This window comes from Anguilla anguilla, chromosome 12, assembly GCF_013347855.1.
Source record: "Anguilla anguilla isolate fAngAng1 chromosome 12, fAngAng1.pri, whole genome shotgun sequence".
Classification (NCBI taxonomy): domain Eukaryota; kingdom Metazoa; phylum Chordata; class Actinopteri; order Anguilliformes; family Anguillidae; genus Anguilla; species Anguilla anguilla.
The window spans coordinates 3,209,128-3,220,886 of NC_049212.1; positions in this window are offsets into that span (position 1 = coordinate 3,209,128).

The window sequence follows — 11,759 nt, forward strand, 5'->3', positions numbered from 1 at the left end:
GCTAAGATCAGAGGCAGCCTGCGCATCAGGTTTATTTATCTGATGTGTCATATTAGCGAAAAGGGGCGGTCTGAAGCCGCCTAATCCGAACGCAAGCGATAAGACCCTATCAGGCTCCTATCGTTGGCTGATAGCTAAACATTATATTTGGATACAGCCAACGAGTTTAATATAAAGTTTACATTTGTGCAGATATTTCGCTTTCAGTTCTCTACTATGTATCCCATAAATTAATAGAACGAGGTATCGTTCAGCTAACGCAATATGTAGGCTATTTTGTGTCTGGGGTGTAGTAAATTCCATTATAGGTGCTGCTTGAATGCTTGCCAAAATTAACATGAGTGTGTATAATAAATTACAATGGAAATTTTTTTCACTGGTAACTTGGTGGTGACAGTAGACTACTGTAACAATTGGGATTTCGTATGTTTCCGTTGAAAAACTATTACTACTACAAATAATAATAATATTCATTAATATTAATATTCCTATTATTATAATTATTATTATTATTAGCTTTGCTCATCTTGCACATTTTGGTCACTGGTAGGCCTACTGATAAGTTATCAGTATTTTCGAATCTAGGTGCAGTGTAACTTGATTAAAAGTCGAAATAAAACCATCAAAGAAAAAATAGGTCATCCTGTTGATCCTGAAGCGCTACACCTTTCTGTATTTGTTCGCTTTCCTGTCCAAGTCACATTTCCCGTGTCTTCCCGTGGAACTTGCTCTTTTTCCCTTACTCTTCTTTTTTCCACCGCCTCCCCCCCGCACCCCCCGCTCGGTGTTTGCTGTAAATAAACACAGAAACGGCGCTCCTTTCAGACGCCAGCTGGGGCCGACGAGGACGCTGAGAAACGATGAGAAACAGCGCTGCCCGTATCCCCTGACGCAGCAACTTCCTGTTTCACCGCCACCTCTCTCCTCTCTGTTGCTTCTCAAAACAAGGCTCGAAATCACCTGAAGAAAACAGTTTTTGCGTCGTAGGTGGTAATCATTGTCGCTTTGGTTGTCTTGAGCCTGCATTGTGTGACTGATTTCAAAACAAACTGATTTACCGTGCAGCGTCCAGGATAAACACCGCTGCTTGATGCAGGTGCGCGTATAATGTAGTATCAGAAAATAGTGTGATGTTTTGATTACTTTAAGAGACTTTGAGTGAAAGCTGGGGGATTTTAACAAGTGGGATTTTGTAAAGCATCACAAAGCAACGTGTCTAATTATATTGAGTACTTGAGAGAGTTAGGATTTGGTGAGATCCACAGCTCAGGGGGAATTGTTGGAACTGTTAGTTCTTTTGCCAGGAAGATGCTAGGTGTGCAATATTCAGATCCGGTATTGGAAAGTCACGCTCTCTGTCGGAGATGCCTACCTTGGGGCCTAGCCTCCCGACCTGTAGTTTCGAACCGCTAGCAAAGCAGGCCCAATCAATCATCACATAGGATGGAAACCACAAACAGACACGAAAGGCACACACCCCCACCTCCACAACTAAACAGCTGCTGTCGTTACAACTCAGGAACAATAGATAAGTGTGTGTGTGTGTGTGTGTGTGTGTGTGCACGCGCACATGTGCATATGTGTGTGTTTGCGTGTCAGAGAGAGAGAGAGAGAGAGAGTGAGAGAGAGAAATTTATTTAACCAGGGAGAGGCCAATTGAGAGCGAAGCTCTTTTGCAGTGGCTCCGTGAGAATAAAAAAATGCAAGGAATACAGAACCATACATTAAAATTAAAATGACAGAAATAGAGCAGACAAGATACAAATTTAAAGATTAAAATAACAATTACATTGTGAAAAGCAAATACAAGTTTTCTGAAATCCTCAAGGCTAATCAGTCTGCCCAATTTGAGGGTACCGTAGCAGATTTCATTTAAAAGATGCACAGAAGGTAAATTAAGTCTTCCCTAATTCTGCATTCATATGAGGGTTGTAGTGAGTAAAATATTCCTGAGAGCGAATATGCCCTTCGATTGATCGAAACTGAAAAAGGGAACAGATATAAGATGTCAGCTTATCTAACAGTACTTTGCAAATGAACATAAGGCAGTAGTGTTCTCTTATAGTACTAAGTCAGCCAACTTTCTTGTACAATGTACAGAGATACGTTGTATGTTCTAAAACTGTCACCAGTAATACATCTGCACTGTGAAACACTGCTTCTAGTTGTTTAAGGACACTGGCAGATGCATACACAAATGTAGATTGCATCTAAATAATTCACCACGTGTACAAATGTATTTCTTCAACATGTGTTTTAAAAGATAAATCTTCATGTAACCAGATTGGGATGGCAGGTATGTCATCCACTAAATTACGCCTTGGCGAGGCGGCAGGCCCCATACTTATACAGCACAGAGAGTTTGGCACTTTTCAGGGTTTCCTACAGAAATAACCACACCAGCCACATACTCTCAGCCCTTAAAAACATGAACTTTTCTGCATTCTGACCTCATGTAAACACACAGAATTCAGATACAACTTCACACGTCCACACAATAAAGCCCCAATCTTGGGCTATTTTGTGTTTTTCTCCTTTTTCTGGCCAATTTCATCATCACAAATGTTCCAGTCCTACAATCAATAATTCTCCCCATTGGACATTTAGCTACATCTTCTGCCAATAACAACATCTGATCAAAGCAGTCTGATCAATAGCCAATTGCAGGATAGTTGGATACACAGGGAACATGGACATGTGAGGAAGTGCATATGTGATGCTATTTCAGCAAATAGAACATGTTTTTAAAGACTTGGTGTTTGCCATTTTTGTTTTGCGTGGAAGCTAGCTTGCTTGCTAACTAATAATCTCCAAAAAATAAAACTATTGCTTTAACAGATATATAATCATTATGGAAAGCACATTTATATTTTTAAAATGTAGTCTCTATCATTTCACATGCAAACCCCACGTTTCTCCCATGTGGGTATAGTTTAGATTTTGATACTTTTAAAATCGTATGGTGGCATTTTTGTGCTTTAAAAAATTGTTTCTCATCAGATATCATGTCTTTTTGCACTGTGTTTGTTATAAGTGATAATAGTAATTCATATATGAATGTAGGCTATGACAGACACGCACACACATAAATGCATGCAAGTACACATAGCGTACATTCTGAAAGAAACATATAGGCATGGATTCAGTCCTTTACCATGAATGTGAAATAAATGAAAGCGTGTGATATTTTTACATGGAAGTGTTTAAATAGCCTATTGCACACGACATACCTACTAATTGTTTGTATGACGGTAGAGGATCTATGGGGCTAGCTGACATTCATTTAGAAACGTGGCATTGCAGGGTTATAGCTACAGTAGCCCAGTTAAAAAGTAGTTATTGGCACAGGGGCAGCGGTGAATGTAGACCGCTTTTGAGTTAAAGAAACTCAACATAGCTGGAGTGAAATCATTATCTTGCAGCAGTTTCTATACGACCAGTAACGTTACCTACTGGACTGAATTGCAACGCAGATGTTAGAGATCAATTTCGGAGGCGTCTATATGTGTACTAACGTTATACGCTCTGTCATCTGGTTAGCAAGATAGGGAACGTTAAAATGCTAGAAGCGGAACTGTCTTAAGTGTGGGTGTATTTTATTTGGATTTCAGAAATAAATGAGTTTCCCGCAAAGATTTTACAGATGCAAAAGCAATAGTTTATTTTTAGTTAGCCAGCAAGCCAGTGTAATAAGTTAGAGATTTACTTCAGTCAGAGGGCGGATTTGAACCTGAGTCTGTCACTCGTACAGAAAGTTCCGAAAGTAGAGGCACTAACCAGCAACCTACGAGGTAAATAGCCATTGTAGCTGCCAAGTTTTACTGTTTTAAATGTGCGCACTTGGATATATGTTCATTTTGTGTCTGTATCCAATGTTTTTATTGGTTAATGTATCTAAAATGACCAATGGGCATATTATTTGTGGGCTTGGACCATTTGAGGCAGGAGAAAGAACAAGAAGGAAAAAAGGGGAAAACCCCTAAGTTTGGGGCTTCATTGTGTGGATGTGTGAACTTGTTTGTGAATTCTGTCTGTCAAAATGGGGTCAGAAGGTACAGAAATGAATGTTTTTTAAGGGCTGAGAGTCTGTGGTCATTGCGGTTATTTCTGTGGGGAACCCTGAAAAGTGCCAAACTCTTGCTGCTGTATCGGTATGGGGCATGCCGCCCCACCAAGGCGTAACATAACATATTCTGCCATATACATTTATATAATTTATGCAATTTCCATTTTCATATTCAATAATTCATGTATTTGTAAAGCTTTAATTTGACAAATTCCTACTTTTTTGGAAATGTATTTGTTGTATACATTGACATCTATAATATCTTCATGAGGGTTAAGGTGAGTTTTACTCTACCCTCTCGGCCCCCCCCCCCCCCACCCAAAAATAAATAAATAAATAAATAAATAAATAAATGAATTAATAAATAAATAAATGTTAACACATGATCACTGAATATTGCTACCATTTAACCATACAATAATGAGGCATGCGGACTTACAAAACCAAGTAGAGTTACTGTTATATAAAACCAGCCGATAATCTTTTAAGCTCCTATCTCATTACCATGACACAGGGTTTTAGCAGAACTATATGCACAGACATTCTGTAGCTCGGCATTCACTTGACTGTGACAGCTAAACACTTTTGAAAAACTGTCACACTGCTGTCATACAAATAAATGACAATGGTATAATATAGACTTCAAATGGAATTCCATGTTTTTTGTTTTAATTCACTGGATTATCTTATAATAATTATGCCTTTTGCTTCATTACATAATGGCTAATTACTATGAAATGGGAGCAATTATATCCCGCATTATAGTACTTCAAATCCTTTTAATATATAATAATTAGAATTGTAATATTATAATTTTGCCTGAAGTGAATTAAAGAAGTTGCTTTACTCAGCCAGGTAGAAAGCAGCCCGGGTAAGAGAGAAGGGACCACAGGTGAGAAGGGTCAGTGGCAGGTAATCGAACCCACACCCATGCAGGGGGGTTCACATACGGTGTGGCTCAAGACCTGGCCCCCCTGTACCACATGACTCACCTGGAGGTTTTGGATATAATTATATTTTGGTCCAGAAGGTTAAAGGTTCAGTTCTAAGGTGGGAAACTGTATGACTGTTCCTCTGAGCAAATAACTTATGAAATTTGCAGTTGTGTAAACTGATAATATGAAAGCTGTGATTATGCGTGTCCTAGACACAGACAATACGGGCCGAGACTAAACCCTTTCCTTGGAATAGCAGGTTGTGCACATTCCTGCTTAATTCTGGACTCAAGCCAGATGTTTAAAAACCTCAACCGAAATGAAGACCAGAAGTATTTTGGCCCTCGGTCATCACAGCTGTCTACCCATGCTATAGTCGCATTTAATGAATCTTAATGATTCACCCTGTAATCTACTCAAAGCATGAGCATACGGAAAAAAATTCCACGTCTTTGAAGTTCTTGGAATTGGAGGCTCAGATTTTAATCTGGAGGTGCTTTTGGGAGGGCAAGGGGGTGAAGATAGGTGCCCTGGGAGGGCAAACTGTCATCATGTGGGGCGATGGAGACAGGGAGGGGGGGGGAAGGCTGCCAGTGGGTCAGGTGTATCAGGTGAGCACAGGGATTATGCGGGTATGTGGATTACTGGGCAGACCAAGCCTGTGTGCTGAGGCAGCATTTTACTTTCACTGTCACACAGCTACGGTACCAGCCTGAAGAACTGGCACTGCCGGGGGCTTGGTGTGTGACCCTAATCAAACTGCAGGATCAACTGGACCAAAAACACCATTTACTGTGCCGTGTAAACCAGGAAGACTGGCATGATTTTATTTGGAGAGTGAGAGAAGTTTGAATGACTGTGAAGGGTGGTATGATAGATACTCAAAATAACTGACACACAGCTAACGACTATATCCAGACTAACGTTGATTGATTATTTTGACAGTTAATCTGTGACTATTTTGACTGACTCATTCTCTAAAGAAATAGATATGAAGGGTTTCCTGTTTTAAACAAACAGATGTGTCGGAGTTTATGAGTGCTGAGAACTTCAGTGCGGCTATTAATATCATACGCTCCCCTGCTCAACACTATGAGTGTGAATCAGCAGGGACCTCACAAGACCTCACAATGTATCCTGATATGTGGGTCACGATATGATACTATTGCGATTCAGCTTGTTTTTGTTGCGATACACCAAGTATTGTGATTCAATACTGCAATATGTTGGTATTTTCATTCATTTGTTTGTCTTTCGTCTGCAGTAAAAAGTTCATATTCCTGAGAGGAAAAATATGCCAAAACCCATTATGCTCCATAATAATAATAATGTCTTGCCGCAATTAATGTCATTTAATGAGTGCAATGAGCAGCCTGCAGGAAAATAAAATGTTCAAGAACACAGAGGTCCCATTAACAGTTTTAATTAATTCCAATAAATGAATGATTAAATTTAGGGGGAAAAATGGAAATAACATTGAAAATGGTGAGACTTCCAATTGCAGCACTACAATGTTAGCAGTCCTTAGTTTCAATCTTAGTTTCAGTTTCAAAGGGCGACATAGCTCAGGAAGTAAGAGGGGTCGTCTGGCAGTCGGAGGGTTGCCGGTTCGATCCCCGCCCTGGGTGTGTCGAAGTGTCCCTGAGCAAGACCCCTAACTGGTCTGGTGGATGAGAGGCATCAATTGTAAAGCGCTTTGGATAAAAGCACTATATAAATGCAGTCCATTTACCATTTACCAAAGATTTGCATAACTAAAATTCAGACCTCAAGAATCTGTTCATTTATTTATTTATTTATTTCTATGATTAGTTAATGATTTATATATATATATATATATATATATATATATATATATATATATATACATATATATATGTATATATATTACTAACTAGTATCGTTTATTTACAATAATTGAGCAGTCATTTCCTTCAGAACCAGGAAATTCCTTCAGAAACTGCTTCACTAGCACATCCATTCTTTCCTGGAATGTTAAATATAGTTTTCAGTTTGCTGACCCTCGGTGCCCTGAGTGATTATCTTAGCCAGGGCCTACTTTTCGCAGCGTTATGAAACACTGACCCAGTTGTGAACTCCCCCGAGGCCTCCTGGCCCTCAGCGAGGAGGTGAGAGGATTACAGTCTGGGCCAGGGCTGAGCACCTCTCTTAGCCCTCCGCCCTAATCCAGGAAACGCCTCTTCAGCAAGACTGTCTCTCCTGCCCAGTCGGTCACACACCCTCCCCTGCTTGTGTTTACACATGTATGCCGAATCCAGGTCAGTGGGTGAAATCTCGGATTCTCTTCCTCGGAGAAGGGCCTTGTGCTCCAGGCTAAAGCTTGTTGTTTCCATGCGACACACAGGTGCGGTATACAGGTGTGGCATACAGGTGCATTCCAGGATGGTTTTCTTTTGAATAACTCAGGTACTGTAGACATCAGGGCCAGACATTCACTGCTTAAGTCCGGAAGGGCTACGTACCATTTGGTGTTTGCTGGCATGTTTGTGAGGTAACAGAAGTTTGTCTGGGTCAGAAAACTGAATCAGGGATTACTCATCCAGCAAGGGAGCACCTATCTTACTGCTGTTGGTTCCAGCTGTTGTTCCGCCAAGGTTTTGCAAATACACTGCAGTATTCGGTGTACTAGTAGTGGAACCAATCTAAAGCTACTTTGCATTCACTCAACAGCGGCTCCTTACTTTAACTGTCACCTAGCACATCACGATGATGCCAACAGGCTGACAACTGTGCTGGCGAGAGGCCATTATATGCTACTTTCCTGGGCAGAGCACTGTTGTAAATCCCCTTTTCACATCTTTATCAATTGGCTTCTTTTTATGTTCTTAGAGACCCAAAGGACTCTGCTAATCATATTCATCAACTGGAGACTTTCTGTTTTTACTAGAGGGAATCAACAACCCAAAGGGTATGCAAATATGCCCAATTATGTCTCAAGCAGAATGTACATAGATTATATTGGGCTTCCTCAGGGAATATATAGGCATTATCAGCATAGGCGTTTAAAAACCAAGATAGTTATTGGGTACTAACAATGTTAGCTAGCTGTAACCAATCGGAAAGATTCTGAATTTTACAACCAAGGAGGAGGGTTACAGCTGGTCCTTTCATTTTAAATAACCAAATGCTACTTAAATTTATAATTCTCTCTTCCTTTGAATGGCTGACCAAATAGGCAGGTAGATCGGAGTTAAAAGATTAGAACAATAGCCAACCGACAGGAAAGTTAGCATCACTTAGCTAAATAAAAGTATATGATGCCACGGAACAGGAGTACAGTGCTGAACTACCCGACAGGTTGCCTATATGCTTTTGAGCAGCAATTATTAGAGCAACAATTGCTGGAGAAATAATTTCTTGAGCTCAATTCTGTGAGCTGTAGCAAGCATAGTGTGTACAAAAAAATAAAAACCCAGTGGCAACAATAAGCAGCACCTGAGAGGTCTGACTGCTGGTTTTAAAAAGGCACTCCATCAGTGATGTGTGCATGAGAGGAGTATGAGAACATGTTGAGATGTACATATGCGATTGGTTAAGTATGAGAACGTAATGATGTGTGCATGCATTTGGTTGAAAATGAGAACATGTGGTTGCTGAGGCTGACCAATGGTTAGCTGCAGAAAAAGTTTCCTGACCTCTCATTGCTATGAAATATATTTTCCAAAACCTTTTCCCCCCAAAAAGTGGAGTGACATCACAGCAAATGCTGCCCAAACTAATTTAAGAAATCAGACTACACACAATCCTAAACAACTTAGATGGGACATGCTAAATTACATTGTTATCATTATTCATTTGCTTGGCAGATCTCACTTATATATTTTTTGGCACTGTCCCTTTGTATAACTGGATTTATTAGCAAACAACTTTGTATTTATTGACATAATTCCAGTGAAGAACCTTGCTTACAGCTGCAACACCGGTGTCCCTCAGGAGATGAAGGCATGTCACAGTCACTGGTTTGTGCTGATCTGTTTTCCAGATGAGCTCTATATTCCTTTGGATAACCTGTCACAACTCTTCTTGGCTTTAGTGACACAGTATGCTGTTAGTCTGCCCAAAAGCCTGTTCCTTTCGCACTTAATGAAGTGCTGAGACACAACTGAGCAATTACGGAGTGCAGAGGTGCAGCAGAGGAAGGATTAACTTGAAGGAGGTGGAGACTCAGCTTCAGAAGTAAACCGTTCCAGTGGATTAATTAAAGAAACCGACTAGCATTAGAAATGTTCAATAAGTAATTTGAAAAGAGCTCAGTAGTAAGCCAAAGCAGACTGTGTCTGTAACAGGAAACAGCTGTACTTATGAAAGGACACGGTGGATGTTGCTTTCTAACTATTCATTCTTTTGGTTATCAGTCCTTTCAGAATGGGGCTAAACAGTACTGAAACTACAATAAAACTACAACAGCAACAGTAAATTAATCACATCAATTTTGAATCTGTATAGAGAAAGTTTCAATTAACAGCATGTATATGCATGTATACAGTTTTCCTCCTCCCATAAAGTAGTCCTGCCTTACAGTATGTTTTTATTTCCCACATGTAGAACTTTCCATTTAGCTATATTTAATTTCATTTGCCATGTTTCCACCCACTTCTAAATTCTGTTTAAATCTTATTGGATTACTTAGTAGATTCCCAAACTAAATCACACAATTTTGTATCATCCATAAATTAAACTAACGTATTTTCGATGTCCCTGTCAAGGTTGTTTATGCAAAAAAGGAAGAGCAGTGGTCCCAAACACTGACCCTTGTGGGACTCCACTTCCCACAGTACCTTGCTCAGATACTGTGGCGAAGATATAAGCAGTGAAGTTATACAGGGGACTGTGATTTGGAGGAGCCCATGAACCCATCAGGGAGAACAGGCCCTATATCAAAAAAACAATTTTGTATGGGCCCTTTCATTTCAGACACTCATTAAGCATGAGAGAAAATATACATATGTTCTAAGTACCACCTCTTTTAAATATCCTTCACTAAGCAAACTCATTTCAGTCATGGTTATTACACTTTCTTTGTACAATAGTCTCTGATCATGTCACACTTACATGCCCATTCTACAAAAAATTTAAATTATTAAATTGAATAATCTGTGGTCATTTCTTTGGTACTAGAATTATTTTTGATATGCAGATATTGCTGGGAATATGTCTGTGTATGTTGTTGTCCACTGTCGTGTATATTTAATAATGTGATAATGCAGAATGACGTAACTGTTAGCTAGTGTTAGCTTCCTGAGGAGCAGCATAGGGCAGGAGAGACTGAATGAACTGGCTTTACCTTCTATTGAGAGCATCAGATTGCTGATAGTTTTTGTAAAACGTAAGACTCTTCGGATGCCCTTCAAATGAATGAACAGATGAAGTGCTTTTCAAGGGGATTGGTGTTGGGTTTCCAATGGGCCGCTGTGCCAAATTGTTATAGATTAAACTGCGCTGCAGTCGTGCCTCTCAACAATTGTTTTTGATGTGTATGAGCAAAGCTGATAAACAGTGATAAACAGTGAACCTTGATCATAAAATTTTGGATAAGGATAACCGTAATTCACGTTTCATAAAGTGACCAGATCATTTTAAGATCTAAAACTATAAGTAGGATGGGTGAGAGTGTTTCAATAAAATTATCTTTTAGATCTTGGAAATTGCTTACTATGGAAAAGAAATTGGTTGTTCAATGATTTTTCATGTGGTATGATCCCCATATTATAGCGATCTCAGGGAGTATGCTTTTTTCGTCATCTTGGTGTCAGACTGGGAGATACTGACTGCGCGTTACCTCATGTAGCTTTTGGGATCTTGAGGTGAGCAAAAGTGTCATGGCAGTAACACGTGGATTTTATTGTAAGGTGATTTTTAGCTAGCTAGTATGGTTAAACTTTGTGCTGGTTTTGGTTGTACCAATACTTGCTAGCTTGCTTGCAGGTGAACTTCTAGTCCAGTGGTGAGTCGGGAAATTCTTATTCTTAATGCTTATAACCTCCTCTTCGGCTGAGGCTGCCAGTGTTCGCAGATCTGATAGGGGGAGGAAGGTTGAGACTGCCAGTGTTGACACAGATCTGATAGGGGGAGGAAGGCTGAGGCTGCCAGTGTTCGCAGATCTGATAGGGGGAGGAAGATTGAGACTGCCAGTGTTCACAGAGCTGATAGGGGGAGGAAGGCTGAGGCTGCCAGTGTTGACACAGATCTGATAGGGGGAGGAAGGTTGAGGCTGCCAGTGTTCACAGATCTGATAGGGGGAGGAAGGTTGAGACTGCCAGTGTTGACACAGATCTGATAGGGGGAGGAAGGCTGAGGCTGCCAGTGTTCGCAGATCTGATAGGGGGAGGAAGGTTGAGACTGCCAGTGTTCACAGAGCTGATAGGGGGAGGAAGGCTGAGGCTGCCAGTGTTGACACAGATCTGATAGGGGGAGGAAGGCTGAGGCTGCCAGTGTTCACAGATCTGATAGGGGGAGGAAGGTTGAGGCTGCCAGTGTTGACAGATCTGATAGGTGGGGCAGTCTCAGTTTCAGATAGAGCTCCGGGTTCCAGGACTGAAAGCTGATATTCCGCTGGCCGCTGCAATCCGCCAAAACAAATGAAGCATCCAGTGGATCGCTTTAATCCGATTAGCTGTTTGTGGTACAGAGGATTGGCCTATAAAATGGATTAACCCTGGGATTCACATAAACGCATTGGGCTTTACTGACAGGGATCCAAGCGAGGCGATTAGCGTGTGCTTTTACACAGGGAGCAC